The sequence below is a fragment of the Sus scrofa genome, chromosome 2 (genome assembly GCF_000003025.6).
Source record: "Sus scrofa isolate TJ Tabasco breed Duroc chromosome 2, Sscrofa11.1, whole genome shotgun sequence".
NCBI lineage: Eukaryota > Metazoa > Chordata > Mammalia > Artiodactyla > Suidae > Sus > Sus scrofa.
This window is the reverse complement of record NC_010444.4, coordinates 97,351,851-97,374,278: the sequence shown is the minus strand read 5'-3', so window position 1 is coordinate 97,374,278 and position 22,428 is coordinate 97,351,851. Positions and strand designations below refer to the sequence as shown.

Here is a 22,428-nt window from a genome sequence, read left to right as displayed (position 1 = left end):
GCCCCTAGGTGGCTGGATGTCACTTTACCTGCATATGTCTTCTTTATCCTTAGGCCTTCTCCTTGGCTTTGCTTTCACAGAGAGATTCACACACAGCATTATATTCATATGATATATACATGTTCATACATATAAATCATACACAAGTTAATTTACGTTGCACACAATACAATAGTGTTGAATCAGTTAATAAATATACAGTGGAGAGAGTGTGTGTACATAGAGGGTAATTTATTTTGCTATATAAAAGCAGGTGCTCTATAAAAACAGGCACTGAGGAAAGTTTTCTTCTATTCCTGAAGTTTCTATTGTGTAGCTTCAGATATTTTTCTTTCTCAATAATTCCTTTTCAGAAAGTTTGAAGAGAATTTGCACAGTAATTTTGACTTACCTGTAGGTTGAAAAAGGATAATTTTTACACTTTACAGCAATTTTGGATTTTTCACACGTGGATAATTCTATGAGCTTTCAAAGCAAACACTTTGGAATTTCCTTTTCTTTAGATTGAAATGATTGAATGTAGTACTATAATGTTTGTATTTTGCTCTTTATAATTATTACTATATATGCACATTATTGTATATTTATATAATTAACATCACTAAGAATTTCTAATTGATTAATTGATTGCACTGCTTACTTTCCCAGTCCTTTTAAAAATCTTTCTGAAATCTATGTATATCTTAGACTTGAAATATTTTTCTTTTTGAGTCTCTGGAAAATCCACTTATTTGCTTTTAGCACTGGAAAAAATTATTTTATTTTTTGTTCAAGTAAGCATTTATTTTAAGTTGCAAGATAAAGCATACTTCTTTTCCAAGTCTCTTTAATATTATTTTCAACTATGTGCAGTCACTGTCATCCTTATGCCATCCAGTTTGCCCCAGAGTGGTTAGCATTTAGGCAGCATTGTTTTTTCTGTAGGTGACAGCATGTCTAGGAAATTTATGATAGTGTTAAGCCCTGTGGAGGGGATTAGGAATTCTCTTTGCAAGTGGAATGTCCTCTACTAAGTGGAAAGAAAATGGCTTTTTTTTTTTTTTTTTTTTTTTTTAATTGGAAGAACTTCAGGGATTCTGAAAACTAGGAGGGAAAAAAACCTTACATAGTTTGAAAATACTGTGTTTAGGAAAGTTCAACAATTGAATGAAAAAAGACCCTGTTTTAGGATTCTGAGGCTGGGATGTAGCTGTTTTAGTGGGCTATTGAAATCTAGAATGGCCTCCTTTTATTTCTTGGAGAAATAAATCAGCTGTAAAAGGTAGGACTTTAAGATGTAATAATAAAGACTCAGTAGTAACTTAAGAGATCTTTCAGTAATACAGACTCAAGTCATTCAATATTATTCCCAAAGTGGACATTTTAATTAATTAATTAATTTATTTATTTATTTGTCTTTTTGCCTTTTCTAGGGCCGCTCCCGCGGCATATGGAGGTTCCCAGGCTAGGGGTCTAATTGGAACTGTAGCCACTGGCCTACACCAGAGCCACAGCAAGGCAGGATCTGAGCCTTGTCTGCAGCCTACACCACAGCTCATGGCAGCGCCGCATCCTTAACCCACTGAGCAAGGCCAGGGATCGAACACGCAACCTCAGGGTTCCTAGTCAGATTCGTTAACCACTGCGCCACAAAGGGAACTCCTAGGTATTATTTTAGAGTACAGAGAACCAAACATGTAGGACATAGGCAAGATGCTGTTATTACGTGAACCCCATGTTTGACATTCTCCTACTTTCTCTGTGTAGATTTTTTAACTGTAAGCTTCCTCTAAGCACCAGCATTGCATCCTTTTACGTGTATGTGTCCTGAGGTTATTTGGGATGGGTGTTGACAAAGTAGGGCCACAGGCTAACTTTGGACCACCATTTGTTTTCCCAAATAAAGTATTATTTTGGACACAGTTGTGCCCATTTATTTAAGCCTTGTCTAAGCTGCTTTCAAATTAAAAGGCAAAATTGAGTAGTGGTGACCCACACTGTATGGTTTGTAAAGTGAAATATATTCTGGACCTTGAAGAAAAGCTTTGCCAACCCCCAATCTAAAGACATCAATTTTCTTCTCTTCCTAATTTACTGATGGTATCTCAGAAAACCTTAAATAATGTATATTTTTCACCACAAAAAATAAAATGACAGGCCAATATCACTGATGGATATATACATAAAAATCCTCAACAAAAATTCTAGCAAACTGAATACAACAATGCATTAAAAGGATCATACACCATGATCAAGTGGGATTTACCCCAGGGATGCAGAGATTCTTCAGTATATACAAATCAATTGATGTGATGGACCACACTAACAAACTGAAGAATAAAAACCATATGGTCATCTTTATAAATGCAGAAAAACTTTTGGTAAAATTCAACACATGTTTATGATAAAAGCTCTCCAGAAAGTGGGCATAGAGGGAACCTACCACCACACAATAAAGGCCATATATGACAAACCCATAGCTAACATCATTCTCAAGGGTGAAAGGCTGAAAACATTTCCTTTAAGGTCAGGAATAAGACAAGGATGTCCACTTTGCCACTTTTGTTCAAAAGTTCAAATAATTGAGGTTTTACTGTAATTTAGGTGGATTAGGGTAAAATAGAAGATCTTAGCCATGGTCCTATTTTTAGACATTTTCAGTCATCATGCCTATTCATTGTTGTCATGTAGAAATATTTAAAACATAATAAATTGGACTAAATTTGAGCTATATCACCATTTTACCTGATTTTTTTTTTGTGGAAAATATGGAAATTATTGTAGATATAAAGCCCCTAGCCTCATTCAAACATGCTGTATAGTCCTGATGAACAAAACCCGAGTCAGTCTGAGAAAATTTGCTATTATCATTTCTGAGAATTGATAAATGATCAGTGATAGATTAGAAATTTTGTCCCACTTTAGGCTCAATAAGGATGAAAGTGAGTACTGTAGACAGTTTTTTTCAGGAGTAATTTAGAAGCAAATCTAAGGAGTCATACTTTTCATTGAGGAGCAGATGTTATAACTAATCACTGCACTACCTTAACAAGGCTGGAGAGTCTCCCTTGATTAGACCTTTCTTCCTCTGAGCAATGAAGGAGAATCTTTGGTTCTATTCTTGCTGCAGTACTTAAAAAAATTTATTGGAGAGGAAATTGACTCTTTTATCATCAAGTTCATGGAATCTCTTTTGTATTTTTTTTGCCACCGCATTTACCTCCTCTGTGATCTCTGTGAGTTATTTAAAAGCTGATTTTCTTGTGGCTCTAAAACCTCTCTGTTCCTCTACTTTGTGCTTTCTTTCTTCCACACAATTTAGGTCATCAAAGTAAGCATCTTTGAAGGAGTGACAAGCAAAATACAGCTGCAGGATCAGTGACTCACGGTTAATCAGCTTTGCCTTCTGTCATTGTTGACTGCTGGAGGTGGTGATCCATGTCAGTCACTGAAACAGCACCTTGGCAAGACTGCAGTCTGCTAGTGGAGTTTTTGTGTATGGGAACACTTTTAGATAATGAGATTTTCATCTAACCTGAGCACAACACTCAGTGCCTGGAACATAGTAGGTATCCAGTAAATATTTATTAATATTAGTTATAGACTCATATTTTGAAAGCTTTGCTAACATGGGATAGGTAAATTTGTTGTGGAATGGCACAATGCAAGAATTTCCTTGTCAGTCCTGGATAAAATTTATTAATACTAGAATAAATAACTCTCCAAGCAGGAAGAGACTTTTAGCAAGACTTAGTGGATTGATATTAACTTACATTTTTAAGCCATCAAACTAAGAAGAGGTTAAGACTAACGTTTACTTATTAAGATAATTTCCTAATCATTCTTATAAGAACTTAATGAGTGACAAACTGACGCTAGATATAAATTTATGATTTCCCAAAATAACATTTGATTGGTTTGAGTGATGTCTTACATCAAGTAATCATAGTTAATTTTTGCTTCTGGAGAGATTTGACTTTACCAGTCTATCATGTCATCAGATGTATTTCAAGAATGATTTCTTTGTCTGTTGATACAAAGTTAAAGAATTCCTATGGAGATTCTTGAATCTATAACTTGTATTTTTATCAGGGCATGTGGGACAAGTGAAGAATAGCGGTAAAAAGACTACGTCTTCTGAAATATACTGCAAATACAGAAAGAATGATTTTACATTAGAACACTTTTAGTCATATAAATTAAAGGCAAAGTTAGATTTTTCTCAATATGAATTTTGGTGCAAAAAGCAATGGATCACTTTTTTAATATTGAAGAAATGTCAGTAAATGCTGTGATCTCAATTCTATGGTAAATATCAGCAGTTACAACAATGAGAGAAAGGAGTTATAAATTAAATATACTGCTAAACAAATATGAAAATAATTTTCCTTGTTATATTTGTTTTTCTTGTTACATTTATTTCTTTATCATTCTCTCTCTCTCTCTCTCTCTCTCTCTATATATATATATATATATATATAAAATTTTATCCCTACTATATATATGTGTGGGATATATGCAGTAGGGGTAAAATTGTTATATTTTTAATTTCCAGATTCTTTTCTGAAGGATACATTTTGAATAATTTCCTAAACCAATCACACCAATAAACAAAGCCCTAATGACATTAAGAACACAATCACAGAGGACACAATGAAAATTGGGAATAGGATAATCCTTAATCTCTAGAAACAACTAAGGCAGCATGTGGAAAGTTTTCCTGTACTCCTCCACCATTTGCTGCCAAGGCTGATATGAAGAGTCGGATCTGGCTGTCTCTTCAGATTGGTTTTGCCATTGGATCAGGCACATCACAGTTCTTTCATTATTGGAAGGTCTCTGCCCTTCTCCGTAGCAATGGAAGGTGCTTATTCTTAGCATCATCCTTGCTCCCCAACTTAGCATTGCCCTTGAGATGTGGCAGCAATCCCAGCACTCTGACTCTCAAACCCTGGCTACATATGGTAAACGCCTGAGTTTTTATAAAATACCCATATCCTGGCCTCTCCTCCAGGTAGTCTGACTTAAGTGGTCTGGGTAGGGCCCAAGCTTTGGGATTTTTGGAAAGCTCATTGATTATTTCTAAAGTGCAACTAGAGTTGAGAACCCCTGGTCTAGTAAAGTTTGAAAGAAGGAAAAAAGACAAAGTTTGTCTTCGTTCTCATCCTCAATTTTGTGTTATCCCACAGGTCCATCAGAGCCTCAGAAAATCCAGCAAAACCAGTCTCAGGTGAACCCAGCGAAGGTAAATTCATAGTTCTTGACTCTTTCCTAAATTGCTTTCTGGATTCTCTTTGTCTAGAATCTTTCTTAAGTGGGAACTCAAGAGGTCAGAGAAGGATAAGGAATCCTGAGGATACTTGGGATTATATTGTCATACATGGTGAAATGGATTCTTTTTAAAAGTTCAGTAAATGAATTGGGCAGAATGAAGGGTAATGAATTAGCATACCAATATGCATATATAGCAAAATCACTCAGAGCAAACAATTTTAACTAAGGGTATTGCAGTAAATAAGCATTGGTATAGGAATTGCAAAGTCTTAGATTCAAATGCTGACTTCATCCTTACCAGCTGTGTGACATGTACATGTCCAATTTACCTACCCTCTCTGAGCTTTAGTGTACTTATACATAACAAAGAAACAGTATCTGCTGTGCTACTGCTGGGTGAGTTTTAAATGTGATACAGTTGTGAGAATTAAATTACAAAGGTGAAATAACATTTTATATTATTAGTGATATACATATGTTATTACTATCAGTTAAGCTACTTTAATATGTATGTATATAAACATATTTCCTACTTCACTGTTTCAAACAAGGGGGTGATACTGGGAAACAATGATTATAAAACTAATTAAATCAATGTATCATAATCTTCAACTAATCTGCTTGGGTGGCAAGCTTATAGAAAATGAAGAATGCATCTTTTGTCAACCTGATATTTCAACTTTACATAGAATACAATTGATTATTAGTTTTGAAAAACAATGTTCCATATGATTTTCTCATCATTAAAGGGTTTTTAATCCCAATAGCTACTGAGCCCATGGTAACCAATAAAACAGGGGAAAAAATATAGGAATAGAAACAATTATGATTCTGTTAGGTCATGGAAGAAACCTTAGTTTTGTCTTGAACAATAGTGTCTCTGTCAGTTTGAGTGGCTATAATTATCACAGACCAGGTGGCTTAAACTCGTCACAGCTCTGAAGACTGAATTTATAGACCAGATATCAGCATGGTTAGACCCTAGCGAGCACTTTCTTCCAGGTTGCAGACCACTCACTTGTATCCTCCTACAGTGGACAGGGAGTGAACTAGCCCTCTGGCTTCTTAAAAGAGCACTAATCACATTCATGAGGGCTCCACCCTCATAACCTAATTGTCTCCAAAAGGCCTCATTTACAACTACTATCACTTTGGGAATTAGATTTTAAAATTGCTAATTTTGGAGAATCACAAACATTTAGTCCATAACACATGACTCGCCGAAATGGAGTGACAGCTGATGTCATTGATATCATTTACTGAGCCAGTGCTGTGTGCCTGGCACTGTGCTATTTTTCACATACTTCATTTCATTTAGTTCCCCCTAGACTTCTGTGTAAATTAGGTCCTATTATTCTATCAGTTTTACTGCTAAAAACAAAATAAAGCAAAACTGAGGGACAGAGGGGTTGTCACTTTTCCCTTAAACCTAAGTCTTTTGACTCAGATCCCTTGCTTTTCACTTTAACTCTGAACCATTTGATCTTGTACTAATCACTATTAAAAGGGTTTTTTTGCATGCTGACTTGGGGAGAGTTGGTGAAAGGAGCTTGAAGGATAGCCTGGGTTCCTTTCAGAAATAGTTACCTTGGCTTAGTGCATGGAGCCATAGTTGAACTGTCTGAAGGGTGGAGCTGTACCTCCTAGCTAGAAAATGTTGTTCTCCAGTATTTAGTCACTCTGCTTTTGGTAATGGGGTGTGATGTCACTGGGGCTTCAGTGGACTAGGACCTTGAGACTATCACAAGGCAGCATCTTAGGCTAAGATACAAATATTCTTACCAGCAGCAGTGACAGTGGTCTCCTCAAGCTATAGACCTTGGACATAACTCAGGATAGGGAGAACATGATGGAGGGCACACTGTCATAGATTGTGCTTGATTGTGAAGAAAAGCAACATTCCCTTGGAATTTCCCTGAAGAAACTTGTGGGGACACTTTACTTTCTCAAGGGAAGACAAATCCCCTTAAAACACAAATGATCCCTATGTGTGTGACCTCATGGTACCTAGAGACTGGAGTGGCCTGAGTAACAACAGCAACAAGAATGATAACAAAAACTTACCATGTGCTCTTATAAATGCTTTACATACAATTATCTTAATCTCTACAGCACTTTGATGAGCTAGAGAGCTAGGTATTATTAATAGCTTCATCTTGCAGATAAGGGTCTTGGAGATAATTTCTCCAAGTTCACAGAAGTTAATCAATGCAAAGTGAGATTAAATCAGATGTTTTTAATTTCAGAGCCCATGCCATATATTATACTTTGTTTTCTTACGAAAAAAAGAGTCTAGTTTAAGAGAATGTTGTACTTTATTTATTTTTTTTTTACACCAGAACACCATGAGTATTGGCAGTGGTTGAAATTCAACCAGGTTTGTTTGCCAAGAGCAGGAACACCATTGTTGGAGTCATGAACGTAATTTGACATAGCTGGGGCTTCTTGTTCAGGATTACTCTTAGTTCCTTTGATCCTATGACCTGCTGAAACTGTAGTCATCATTTAGGAACAACAGGTGAAATTAATTACCCTCTAAATGCAGATTAAGACAGGAAAGTGCTTTGGATAAAGAGATTTGGATTGTTTTGCACTGGAATGGTTCATTGATCAGCAGTTCCACTTTATAATCACAAGCTTGTCTTGATCTCAAATATGAAAGAAGTGGGTCTCTAATCCTTCTGGAGGACACTTCAATTTAAGATTTGGGTCTGTTTAGGAGTATGAATAGATTTCATCCAACTGTAAAGGAGAAAAATGTTGAAATGTTGAGAGCTGTATTTACAAACACTGAGAATGGTAATAGGGCACAAGAGATCCAATGACTTTATTAAAATACTAAGTTATTACATAACCTAGCATGCCACTCTGTATCATCCATTTCTAGAATGCAAAGATTTGGCAGATTTATCAGACTGAGAAACTGTCTTCTGTCATCAGAGTTTATTGACTCCTTACCACAGACGGGGCCAATATTCTGGCACTCAGCATGAGGTCACCTATACCAGTCAGTTTCTCTCTGACTTTAAGATCTAGTTGCCTCTTAAACTTTTTCTTCATTCTTGTGACTTGGTCCTGCTCTGTCTACTCTGATCTGAATGCTGACCTTTTCTTCTGTGGTGGAAACTTGGCTTGATAATTGGTCCAGGAATGCAGTCCCCCCGCTGCCTTTTTTTTTTTTTTTCCATAACTTGAATCTATTCTAAAACACTCACGTGATGACTGGAAAGTCATTCAAGATCCTCTTTTGCTGACCATCTTCTTGTACAGCCTTGTGACCATTTTCAACTCCTTAACATTGGCATTGGTAACTACCTGCATGAAGGGGCTCCTTGCAGTAGTTCTCAGACCTCAGCTTTCATCAAAATCACTTGATGAACTTTTATGATTCAGAACTTTAGGGTATACCCACAATAAATTTTGACTTAGGCCAAGGTGGAGACTAAAAATCTGTGTATTTAGCAGCTCCCCTAGGTGGGACTCTGAAGGTAGGTGGAAGAAAACACCCAGGTAGGGAACTACTGCTCCATTGTCTCTTGCAACACCATTGATGGACAATATTGCACTTCCTGTGGGTCACTCTTCCACAAGGTCTTATCACTTTACCTTAGTCCAGTTGTCCTTCATCTTAGATGTTGCCTCCGTGCCTCTCTAGGATGCCTCTTGTATGTACTATTGTACATCCTGTCCTTATCTCTACCTGGCACACAGCTCACTCACTATATTTCTCCATTCACTTCTTCATATGAACTCTTAGACTGTGAACTCTGATGACAGAATTATGTCACATTCACCTCTGAATCCTCACTTCCTAGGGTAGGGCACCAGGCACAGAGATGGAGAACAACAAATAGTTATGGAATGGTTAGGTCTAAATGGTGCTAGATGGTGATTGGTCCTAGTCTCTTGTTCAGCTGAGTCATTTGGGCTACTCAGAGGTTTCAGTCTGAATTGCTTTAGGGATCTAGTCTAAACATGTAAGAGAACTGAGGTTAGGGACAAAATCTAGCCTGTACCATCCTGTTGATTGCTAGACTACTGCAGGGCTTTCAACAGTAGTTCTCATGAAAGGATCTCCCTCAAATAAAAACATAAACCCAAGCCCATGCGATTTATTAAAATTCAAAATGTTCCGGTTTTCAGTGGAAAATAATATTCAGGACAAAAGGCACTTTAGAGAAAATGGGAAGCTTTTGTTTTGATTCTGGAATGGATCTAATGTTTTGAGATGATGGATGATAAATTTCAGAAAAGAGAATTTTCCTATTTTTTTTTCTACTTCTAATTGTAGTTAGTCTCTGCTTCCACACAGTGAAAACTCAAATATCAGAATCCATGTATGCTGGTTCTTGAAAGTGCTTTTGAGATGGTCATTTTTACAGCTGGGTCAAATATTTACTCATTGTGTGAGAAAACAAAACAAAAACTCAGACTGTAGTCTATCACATGCTTAGGCTCACACATAAGTACTTAGTTTTACATTTCAGCTAGGTCCTACATCTCCAGATCTCTCTGACAATTCCTGCCCTGTCCAGAAATTTTCATGCTGAAGTGGAATCATGGAGACCACAGTACGTATTTATCTGACTCAGTCCTTCCCTGTAGCCAGTTTATTTCACTCTTCTGGGTTTTCATGATTTCTTTTTGTAATGCATTTTTCCCAGGGTCTTGTATTATTTTAATATTTGGCTTGTTGTGTGTGTGTGTGTGTGTGTGTGTGTGTGTGTGTGTGTACTTCAGGGCTAATTATCTTATTACTTATTTAAGACACATATCTGGAATTGGCAATAAGGGAACATTTAAGTGGCGCTTAAGAAGGAAATGGAGGGCAGTTGAAAATGGCCATACTTAGGCAGTTAGATGTTTTTTGGCTCACTTTTTATGAACAGAGATTATACGTTTTTGTATATCTCCTGAAATATAATTAAACTATTGCCAACTGCTGCTGATTTCCTCTAATGGAAGAAAGTCGAGGTTGGGGTAATATAAAATGTAGGGTAGTCCAAAAATTTTTAATATTTGGCATTCAAGTATTTTCCTACTCTTTTTGTTCCAGCAAAACTTTGCTGATGTCAGGCACTGAAGCTATTTTTTAATTCCTCTGAATAAAAATATGAAAGCCAATCTAGAATTTCATCTTAGATAAAATGTTAGATGTACGATTTTAAATAATAGAGAAGCTTTTGAGAAGCTATTTTTTATCCTATATTTCACTCCTCCCAGAAGTCTACTTTTAGTGGGGCCTTGATTTTTTTTTTTCTTATGTATACCTAAAGTATTCTAAGGTATACTTTCTCTCAAACTGTCCTTAGAGGAATTCTCCTAGTTTAGCTAGTATCTTTGTATAAAAATTGCATAGAGGATTTAGGATGTCAACAGAGCTGTTACTATATAGATTGAATGTTAACTGCTAATGTAATTTCTGAGATAAATAGCCCTCCATATTCTCAGCTTCTGCTTCTGTGGAATTAACCAACCATGGATCAAAAATATTTGAAAAAAAATTCAGAAATTTCCAAAAAGCAAAACTTGAATTTACTCTGCACTGGCAACAATTTACATAGTATTTACAACTATTTACATAGCACTTATTATGTAATACATTGTATTAGGTATCATAAGTATTCTAGAGATAATTTAGAGTATATGGGAGAATGTGCGTAATTTGTATGCAAATACTACACCATTTTCTATGAGGGCCCTGAGTGTGCCTGGAATTTGGTGAGAGGGAGGTTCTGGAACCAACCCCCTTTAGATACTGAAAGACAACTGTAATCAAAGTAAAGACTTAGAACAAATGCTTTCAGTACGCTAGGAGGTGAGTTCTGACTTTGATAAGCCACAGTGCCTGGTCAGCTGATTAAAATTAAATTCTACTATTGAGGATAAATCTCAGTAAATATGAAAAAGATTTAATGAACAGAAATTAGTGCTCTTTTAGAATAGGAAGGAAGTCACACACAAACCAATGAATGGTATTGTGTAACTCTTGGGTCTTTCAAAACTAATACTTCTAAATGGTTACAGTATGGATATAATAATATTTCTGATGCTCAGTCATTTCAGAACTGCTGCGAATTAGTCAATTTTTTTTTAAAGATGGAAGCACAGAGTTTCAGGTATACCTCTACTAAATAATAAATAGACTATCTGAAATGCAAACTAATACCTAAAATGTAAAAGTTATGGAAAACAAGAGGACCTATATATTGATGAAGGCTAGTGTGCAGAAGTATAGACCTGGGAAGTATTAGTCTTACACACACACACTGCACATATACACAGTGGTTTTTTAGATGATAAAAAAGAGTGAGAGGTGGTTCAGCTTCATTGCCATCTATTTAATTTACTTTTCTTCAGTGATTAGGTAAAGTCTACTAAAGTCTAATGTCATTTAAGGGACATTCATTATATCCTCCTGCTTCAAATATCATTCCTTTTATTATACTTGTATTAAGATTTCATCTTCATAAGTTCTTTGTCAAGATATAAATTGAAAGGTGACAGGTAGGGCATATTGACTCTACCACAGAGACATTTTTCACATTAATTTGTGTTGCTCGGCATAAAGGCAAAGTCATGGTATTCTAGAAAGTTGAGCCATGGTTGGAAGGGGCCAGAAGTAACAGGAAATTTCTATAGATGGGATGCATCTCTAAAAGAAGTAGCTAAGGCTGCTGGGAAGATGGGAGACTTGGGCAGATGATGCTTATGGAGTGGCTTCATTTTCTGGATGTTGACCTGTACTATCATGAGCCAATCTTGGTAGTGCCATCATTGCCCACCCTCCCACTCATATTAAGTGGGACATTTAAAATTGCAGAGCAGATAGTTCTACCTGCCTTAAATAGCTGCTTTGAAGATTAATGAGGTAATGCTTAAAAATGCCAGGGATAAAAGGTTCAAGATAAATGTTTGTATACTCTGCCAAAAAGAGCTCTTGTTCAGGACTGATGTTTTTAAAATAAATGTAAACACCTAGTGTTTCTGATGGCTCCATCTCATTATTAGAGAGCTACCACATTGGCAGCAGGACAGATCATTGGTATTTGATCCTCTCTGATGTTTTTCTTGTAAGTTTCCAGGGACATTCTCCACAGGGATGAGCTGTGGCAGGTTGGATCAGTCATTTCTTATAAATGTGAAGTCAGAGGGTAAGCAACCAATCCAGAATTCTCAGGCAGGGCTAGGTTCCATGATGATGCTCAAAATCACAGTGCTTAAGAGGCCAGCAAAGCAAATGCAGAAAGGTACATATTAAGGTAATACTATGTAAATAATGTAAAGGTACATACATATTAATAGATATAGACAGAACTTGATTTCACTTTTGCATAAATAGGAATGTAGTGTAATTTTGAAAACTATGAAAGAATCATTCATAGCTTGCTATTGGTTTTGTTTCTAATGATGCATTATGGTTAGGAGTAGGGGACCTGCAGTATGCTTAAGTTATGAAAGTGTCAGTCCTGTCCTGGCCAGGAGCAGTTAGCAGCTGAGAGCCATGAGTGCTGTTCCTTGTGGCTGCAGGAATAGGTTAGTGACTGTAAGTGGGGAACACTTCCTGAGTGTCATTTGTAATTTTGTTCTTACCTTTCTTTCTCCATGTCAGAGACAGGCTTTATCTATAATTAGGTGCTCAAAGAGTGAAAACCTGTATCAAATCACCAGTTTACATCTTATTCTTAAGCATGGCCTGATGGAATAGCCATGGTGTGACTGGGCAATTTCAAAGGGAGGAGCACCTTACTGGGGAGAACATAACTGGTGAGGAAAATCTGGACCATCTACTTAGTCTATTGGGCTACACTGAGTAGAGAAGAGGAGATTGAAGGGAAGAAGGGGGCGGGTGCACTTCTGTAAAAATGGGAAATAAAGGCTCAAACATTGTATAGGGAAAGAAACAGGGTTTCTAGGCTATTGTTATTTTGTTCTTTTTGCCCCAGGATAGTGTCTGTCTTTACCACTTGTGTTTCTCCCCCAAATATTGGACTTGGCATTTTATTTATTAATTTTTTCATGTTTGAAAGTGATTTTATTTATTTTTTATTAGACTGTAGTTGATTTACAGTGTTGTGTTAATTTCTGCTATATAGCCTAGTGACCCAGCCATATATGTATGTGTATGTATATATATATATACAGACACACATTCTTTTTCTCATATTCTCTTCCATCATGTTCTACCCCAAGAGACTGGACATAGTTCCCCATGTATTTTGCCTTTTAAAATGGAGCACCGAGGAATAGTGTACTTGGAAATTTTTCAGAAAGAAGATTTCTATACCTGTCTTGCCTATGCAGGATCCTGGATAATAAAGGTGTTTAAATATATGACTAATGATATACTGTAATTCCAAGCAGTTGGGTTTCAGAATGGGACAAAGGATTTTTTCAAAGAACAAAAGAAGATAGGGAGCTTAAATGTGGTAGAGGTCTTCTAATCTTGGGGTTGTTTCGAGGAGGGAAAGTAGATCTCTAACTCTCTAACTCTTTCAGGAAACAAAGCCAGAGACCAGAACCACCTTTCCTTTTGTTCTTGTCAGTCTCCAAGAACCTCTCCTTGCCCACAGAAGGAAACTTGACAACACTTTGGCCTATAAACACCAGCATACCAACTGCACTAAATCTCTGCTGGGCTATTTTGGGTAAGCTAGAGGAAAAATAGCAGACTGCTTAGGAGGAAGCTTGGGGGCCCGCCAAGGCCGTGATGTACAGGTTTCCAAGCAAAGCTATGGCCGGATCAGAAAAAGTATGTCTGAGTTGGGCTCAGATATAAGGCCTCTTAAATTTCCCAGCTTATTTTATAGGAAGAAGAGGTATGGATTCAGAATAACTCTTCACCTCTTAGAGGTCATCCAACAGACCATCAAGCCACATTTTGTTGCAGTTTTATGAAACCTACAAGAGGATGTTGGTGGAGGTGGTCTCTCTGTCTCTCTCTCTCTCTCTTTTTTTTTTTTTTTTAAACTTTGCCATTTGGCTATCAAAGAGCTTATATACGCTTTTCAATGAAGCCAAAGATTCCCAACGGAGAAGTAATTAAAACAACTAGTATTTTCCTTAAGCTGTTTGATGTTTCAACAGCTCCAGTGAGTGGCTGCACAGCAGTGGCATTCACACTGCTGTTAGCATGGAAAATAAAGAGACTTTGAAAAAGAGTATTTTTCTTGTGTTAGGTTGTTCCCAGTTTCTGGACCTGATAGCTAGATGAGTGGTTTATTTTTCTTTTATCAGACGTGGATGGAATTGTTAGCAGGGTCATCTACTGGATATTTAATAAATTAACTCAGAAAAAAAAGTTACGAAGTTTCAAACTCACATGTAAATAAATCAAGGGGCCTCTCTCTCCCTACTCTTATTACATCTGTCAAAATCTGTTGGTTTTTCAGAAAATTGGTTTTCTGTCCTAAATGGACAGGTGCATCTTGCACATGATTTTTAAAATGTGCATTTTAGGAGTTCCCTTGTGTTGCAGTGGGTTAAGTATCTACTAGCATTGTCACTGCCAGGCTGCTGCTGTGGCACAGGTTTGATCCCTGGCCTGGGAACTTCTATATGCCACAGGCGTGTCTCCCCTCCCCCCCAAAATATGTTTAAAATATGAGCATTTAGAAATGTACTTCTTCTTTGTCTAGGAAAAATCTTAACTAAGGCTTGGTAAGTTCAAAATTGTTTGGTTTAATTATGTGAATGTTCACCTTGAAATCATACTGCAGATGTATTTTAAAATGTAAAATTTTCACATAAAGAAAAGCCCTGTTTTTAAAACCACTTGTGTGGATCAACTTGGGATGCCATAACCAATAACATAAACTAAGGAGCTTAAATAATAGAGATGTACTTCTCACAGTTCTGGAGGCTGGAAAGTCCAAGATGAAGGTTCCAGCTGACTGAGAGAGCTGGTGAGAGCTCTCTTCCTGGCTTGAAGACAGCTACCTTCTCCCTGTGTCTTCATATGGTGGAAAGAGAGAGAGAGAGAGATATCTGTATATCTTCTATTTTATAGACACCAGTTCTATGAAATCAGAGATCCATGCTTAGAATTCCTTTAACCTTAATCATCCCCTTAAAGGCCCAGTCTCCAAGAGAGTCAAATAGGGGTTAGTGCTTCAAGATACACATTTAGGGAAGGACACAAATCAGCTCACAGCACTAGTTGTGTGTGGTGTGAGACCTTTTGATGTAACTAGGCCTGATTCAAGAAACAGATCATTCAAGGGCCAAAGAGAAGTAATGTTAGTTTTGATATTTTCTTTTTCGGGGAAAGAGACAGAGTTTATTATATAAAAGGATACCTCTTATATAAAAGGAGGTATCCTTTTCTCATATTGAGAATGTACTTTGAATTTAAAACAGGGGACATAATAAAATAGCCATTCTAAGAACTTACTTTAACTTCATATTCAGTTTGATTTAAATAAAGAGGGAAATGGAGGGAGGGAGAAAGGGAAAGAGAGATGGAAGAAAGAGGAAGAGGGGGAAGAGGGAATGAGAGAAAAGAAAAAAAGGGAAAGAAAGAAATGGAGACAAAAAAATGGTCTCAGAGAAATAAAGACACTCAACAGAGAGAATGAAAGACCCATGTGGAGGAGTAGATGATGGAGGTTCACAGAAGGATGGATCAATGAGGAGGGAGGTTAGAGAATGAGCCTGTGGCTGTCTAGAGGAGTTAGCAGAGGATCTTGTCAAATGCCTGGGTTCAAAGTCTGCACTGTTTCACCAGTTATTCACTGCGTGGCCTTGAGCAAATTACTTCATCTCTTTCAACTCTGTTTCATAATTATAAGGCTTTCCTCATTATATTACCTGGCGTTCCTGAGGTGAGGAATAAAAGTGGTAATACTTAGTGCCTAAAAAATAGTAAGAGCTCAATAAATGATCTGTAGCTGTTGTTAACTCCTCCTATGGGGATCTCATTGAGGTCGATTGCTCTGTGCCCTGGAATCTGTTCCTCAGCCTGGTTATGGAGTATGAGTTAGCTTACAGTTACAACAAGCATTTTGATTTAGTTGTGGAGTCCCCCTACCAACTCTCCCCACCCTGGATTATAGGTATGGAAGATTGTATCCTTGATGGCAAGCCTCTGACTTATTGATGCTCATTATTTTTGAGACTCATTAAAGACCTCTTAACAGATAAATGTTACTTGATGTATCCATTCATGTATTTAAGAGAATGGTTTGACTGTTGATCTTGAAGTACTTTGAATCTATTTGTGTTAAACATGATTTGAGCAAATTAGAAATTTTCATCATCCTAAACTTCCCCTTTGTTAAAGTAATACTCAAGATATCTTTGGAAACCAATTCACCAAGTGAGTAGAAGCTCTAAATGTGTGGTTGTTTATCTCCCTTTCTTGCCTTTTTAAAAAACTGAAGTTCCTGTGTTGGAAGAGAGGCAGTTCCTCTGGGGACTTTATCTTGTGACAGTAACAGAAAGTGTCAGTGACCTGCTTTGAGAAATTTGCAGTTCAGTTGAACAGATGATGTAGCTGAGGAGAGGGTCAGTTGAGACAGATGTGAGAGATGCCTGTTACTCAGCCTGTGGTTCCCAAGGCTGCAGTCCTGGTTAATGTGGCTCTCTTTATGTTTTAGAATTGGTGAAAGGTAGATAGATAAATGAGGCATGACAACCAAAGACCCCTGGTTTCTAGTCATCATCAATCCTTCCTAATTTCTGTTCTTTTTTTAATAATTTTAATTAATTAATTTTTTTAGGGATGCACCTTTGGCATATGAAAATTCCTAGGCTGGGGGAGCTGCAGCTGCCGCATCACAACCACAGCAACTCGGGATCTGAGCCACATCTGTGGCCTACACCACAGCCATGCCATATCCGTGACCCACTGAGCAAGGCCAGGGATTGAACCCACATCCTCATGGTTACTGGTTGGGTTTTTACCCCGCTAAGCCACAGTGGAAACTCCTGTTCTAGTTTTTATTTTGCATATTTCTCTCTCTCTCTCTCAGACTTCTCTTTTCCTGCTTACTGCCACATTTTAAAGAACATGACTTGTTTGGATTGTAACATTAGTCCTGAGAAGAGACTCATAACACAGGGTGTGGAGAAAAGGTAACAGAGGAGCGGAGCAGTAAAAGAAAGCAATTCAAGTACCTATGAAACTAAAACTGTGCTTCTGGTTACTTTCTGCCTCTATTGAGGATTCTAAGAGCAGATACTTTGTCGTTTCATTTTCTGTAGTGATCTCCTTTCTCTTTGCCTTTTAAATTCTCTTCCTCTCTCTGCTATTGGCTATACTTGAGATTGCATATTCATGTACTATTACCTTGTCTGCATGAATAAATGTACTCCAAACCTGTTGTCTGATATATTACACTCAGAATCTCATCATCTGAATCTTATCTGGAGGGTTGGGAGGCTGTCAGGATGGGGAATTTGGAGGGTACACTTTGCAAAAGTTATAGGAGAACAGGGAGAAGAGTTTGGATTACAAAGCACTATAATTCCCTTGAGAACTATTTCTCCTCATTATGACTATTTGCATTCCCTGCAAAGCTTCAGTTTCTACCTTTCTGCTTTTCTCATTTTTGGAGCCAGTCTGCTGCTAGGGTTGGCCTAACTGAAAATTTCTGGGTTGCAGTTTTAGGATAGTATGCTTCTTGCAAGGAATGCCTCCCCAGACAGACTTGGCAGCTCTGCACTCAAGGATGTGGCTGGCACACTTTCTCTCCTATTAGTATCCTGTTCAATTAGTGTTTCCTGACAGGCTGAGGGGGTATCTACAGCCTTGCTGGGGAGTGACAGCAGAAACCTGCTTTTTGTCTGGTGACCCTACAGGGACTTCTCCATGAGATTTGAGTCTCTGGTGCACAACTCACTGCATCTCATTCTCTGCTAATTTGCATCTTAAGCGAAGCATCTTACTTTCTAGTCATCCATATTTATGATCTATCATAGTACATGGGTGACTCCTTTCAGTGCAATTTTCCAGTGCCATCAGTCTATGTGTTCCAAATTACGGCCACTGATAAATAGGCAAATAGTTCAGATTTCAAACAGGGATTAGATAAATAGGGGTAAGTACTACTTGTAGCAAAGACAATTTAGAGGAAAAAAAAACATTTTATGTCAACATCTGATCCCCTTAAATAACATAATAGTAGTGGTAAAAATTGCCTTATTATTTGTGTAGTGTTTAGAAATATACCAAGCACCTTCACATATATTTCTTTAGGTGTTCTCCCCTCAAAATTTATGAAATTTGCAGAATGAAAATGCAGATGAGAAGAGAACTCTCAAAGACATAAAAGATACCAAAAGTTAAAGAGCAAACCTGAAACCCTAACCTTCTGTGAGCTTGTCTTATACTCGTCACTATAACATAGTTTGATAGAGTAATTTTAGACTGGATAAATGTTTAGAAAATTCTATTCAATCTAACATTAAACTTTCATGTTGGGTATTTCGTTAGGTTTCATGTACACAAAGGTGAATAAGAACTGAACCTTCATACTTCTCCTGCTTACTAGTTTCTGCCACTAATATTCATGCTCAGAGATCAGCCTGGGATTGTGTGGTCTGAGTATACAATTTCATATCACCTCTCTCAAACAGCATTCTGAGATGAAACTAGCTCCCAGGCTAGAACAGGGGTTAGTGTTTTCTACTAAACCAAGAACAACTTCCATCCTAGTACATACTTTCTATTCTTAGATTAACAGGGACAGCTTTTCCATATGTCTGTTCATGAAAAATGACTCTTCCTTTTTTTTTTTTTTTTTTTGTTTTTTGTCTTTTTAGGGCCATACCGAGGCACATGGAGGTTCTCAGACTAGGGGTCAAATCGAATCTATAGCCGTTCGTCTACACCACAGCCACAGCAATAACAGATCCGAGCCAAGTCTGACCTATACCACAGCTTGTGGCAATGCCAGATCCTTAACCCACTGAGCGAGGCCAGGGATTGAACCTACAACCTCATTGTTCCTAGTCAGATTGATTTCGGCTGCACCACAAAGGGAACTCCTGAGTCTTTTTTTTTTTTTTTTTTAAATCCTCCCCCCCCCTTTTTTTTTTTTTTTTTTTTTTATTAAAGGGCCACACCTGTGGCATATGGAAGTTCCCAGGCTATGGGTCAGACCAGAGCTACAGCTGCTGGCCTACTCTACAGCCACTGCAACTTGGAATCCGAGCCGTGTCTTTGACCTACACCACAGCTCATGGCAATGGCAGATCCCTTAATCCACTGAGCATCACCAGGGATGGAACCTGCATCTTAATAGATACTAGTCTGGTTCGTTTCCACTGTGCAGTGGGAACAGGAACTCCACTGAATCTTGCTGATCCTTTATTGGAAGGTCCTTCCCCACCTTGGAAAAATACATTTATTCACCTGTTGTAGTGACTATCTGATTTCTCTCCTTTCTTGTTTGGATGTTTGGCCTACAGTTCTAACTCCATTTTAAATCCTCAATTTCTTCTCATTAGCATAAAGTATGACTTTTCCTGCTTCTGCTTGTTTCTTACCTTCTTAAACAAACAAGTGATCTAATTGCTAAAATAGATGCAAATATTTTTTTATTGTCATATTTTTGACCTCAGCGTAATAGAAAATGCCAAGCCTTATTTCTTAGGCTATCCTTTTCTTTAGACTTTTATGTTGTACACTTCTAAATGTGGACATTATTAGACTCACTTCTCTATACTACCTGTACTCCTGCTGGATATTTTACTTATATCCATTGATTGAGTAATCATTAATATGACAATGATTTATAGATCAGTAGAGCCTACTATATCACTTTGGATACATGTCACCACTACTTCCAAGATACCAAATTTCTAAAAATAGAACTACCATATGACCCAGAAATTTCAAACTAGTAAATGTAACCAAAAAGAAGCAGACTCACAGATCTAGAGAACAAACTAGTGATTACCAATGGGAACAGTAGGGAGAGGGATAAGATAGGAGCTGGGGGATAAGAGGCACAGAGTACTGGGTTAAAGATAGTTTCAAGGATATATTGTACAACATGGGAAATATAGCCAGTATTTTGTAGTAATTGTAAATGGAAAGTCATCTTTAAAATTGTGTTAAATATTTAAAAATTAAAAATTTTCAGAAAAAACGTTCCAGCAAATCCCAATATTAAAAAACAAAACCAAAACAACAAAGTAAAAGTGTTACCTTTCCTAACCGAAATCTTGTTCCTATATTCTCTATCTTGGTTAATATTATCACCATCTACTCTAAGTTAGGATTGAGACAACTTTGACTCCTCTCTTATACTCTAAATGTATTTATTTATTTATTAAGACTAGTCTAGTTCTTTGGTGTCTCTGAAAGCTCCAGTCATCATTCCCATTCTACTGTGGGCCTTCATCACTCTCCCTTTTTACTGCAGCAGCTTTCTAATTTTCTCATAATTCACTTGTAATATTTGTGTGGATATGAATTTCTTTTCAAATAATAGAACTCTTGTAAAAATATCTTGCATTTTGTGCAGTAAATGGGACAGCTCCATGTGCATAGTAGGGAACTCAATAAATATTGGTGAATTTTTTTTGTCTTTTTGCCATTTCTTGGGCTGCTCCCGCGGCATATGGAGGTTTCCAAGCTAGGGGTCTAACCAGAGCTGTAGCCGCCGGCCTACGCTGGAGCCACAGCAACGCGGGATCCGAGCTGAGTCTGCGACCTATTCCACAGCTCATGGCAACGCCGGATCGTTAATCCATCAAACAAGGGCAGGGATCGAACCTGCAACTTCATGGTTCCTAGTCGGATTCATTAACCACTGCGCCATGACAGGAACTCCCAAATTTTTTTTTTTTTTTTTTAATCATAGTTGAGTTTCATTTAAATAAAGATGTCCTAGAGGCAAGGTGGATCTTTCTAGGAAGAATTCTGATGGAATTCTTTTCTGTATTTTGTCCTGGAAACCTTCTGGCATAGAATGCTACTCAGGCTAGACCTGTTCAGGCTTCTTCAGTGTGGTGGGGAAAGCTTTGTTTCTGGGTATCTGTAACTGATAGTTAGCACTAACTTTTTGGATTGTGCTGTAATATTAGGCACATATCAAGTTGAATTATGGATATCTTCTACTTTTAAGTGAAATCTTCTTTGATAATTAAATAGTCACATGTATTTGTATTTACATATGCAAATCAAGTTGCATTATGTATATGCAAGGCCTTGTGGTTATGTGAGATGTGAATATGCAAGTATAATTTATTTTGCACTGAAGTAAAATGTTTCTTGCCACTACTGAGAGAACTTGAGTATCCATGTGATAATAGGTGGTTGCAGTGAGTTTAGATACAGTAGATTCTTCTTTTATATATAAAAGGTCAGGTTTTTAAATGAACAAGTGGGCCAAAAATTGCATAGAGTCAAAATAACACTAAAATTCCCTTAAGAAGTTAATGTGTGAGACAGACATAACCTATGGTTTCATTGAGTTGAAAATATCCACATTTTCCTCCCAGTGTTTAAAAAATTACTCTTTCTTTAGTTGAGAAACAAATGACTGACTTTTGTTTATTGGACAACCAATCTGAAAATCCGTGCTGTTAACCTCCAGAATGGTACACAGCATGAGATGCCCAGATTAGGAGAGGCATACATGAACTGCGATGACAGAGAGGACATGCAGCCACGTCTCCTATTTCTAGCGTGCTAGTCTACCCTGTGTATTCAGAGTGAGGAAAACTACCTGCCCTCTTTTTTTTTTTTTAATTGTTGGGTGCATATAATTAATTTTGCATAAATTAAATGATCTTAGGGTGCAGCTCCATTGAATATCCAATCATTTAAGCATAGAATAGATTTTGGACATCCTGATAAGTTTTACATGAAATAATTAAATGCTATTCATTGCCTGATTTGTGTTCAGAACACTTCTAACACCTGAAACAACTTTTAACTTTTCATCATTAGCAATGAGTCGATGATGAGACATAAAAATTAGATTCTTGCAGAAATGAAAGATTACATGGTGTTTATTATATATATATATTTTTAAATAAAGAGGAGTGTGTTTTACCACCTCATCAGGACCTTGGCCACATTAACACAGGCATATCATCAACTCTGAAAAGGAATAATTACTGCATTTACTTTCATTGTACAGCCTAATTTCTTCTGGAATATTGTAATTTACTGTAAATAATGGGTATATTTTACCTCAATTTTTTGGAATATGCTTAAAT

At 37.2% G+C, this 22,428-nt stretch overlaps 1 long non-coding RNA gene across 4 annotated transcripts in view; it reads left to right on the top strand.

The window, feature by feature from the left end:
- The window catches only part of LOC110259422, a 622,305-nt gene that overhangs the window by 49,459 nt on the left and 550,418 nt on the right, over window positions 1–22,428 (top strand). For 3 of the 4 annotated variants that reach the window (XR_002341816.1, XR_002341813.1, XR_002341814.1), the window contains exon 2: window positions 5,169–5,224. This is a non-coding gene — a long non-coding RNA (uncharacterized LOC110259422). Of the gene's footprint in view, window positions 1–3,301; window positions 3,545–5,168; window positions 5,225–22,428 lie in introns of all 4 variants that reach the window. The other variant, XR_002341815.1, reaches the window with a different exon arrangement.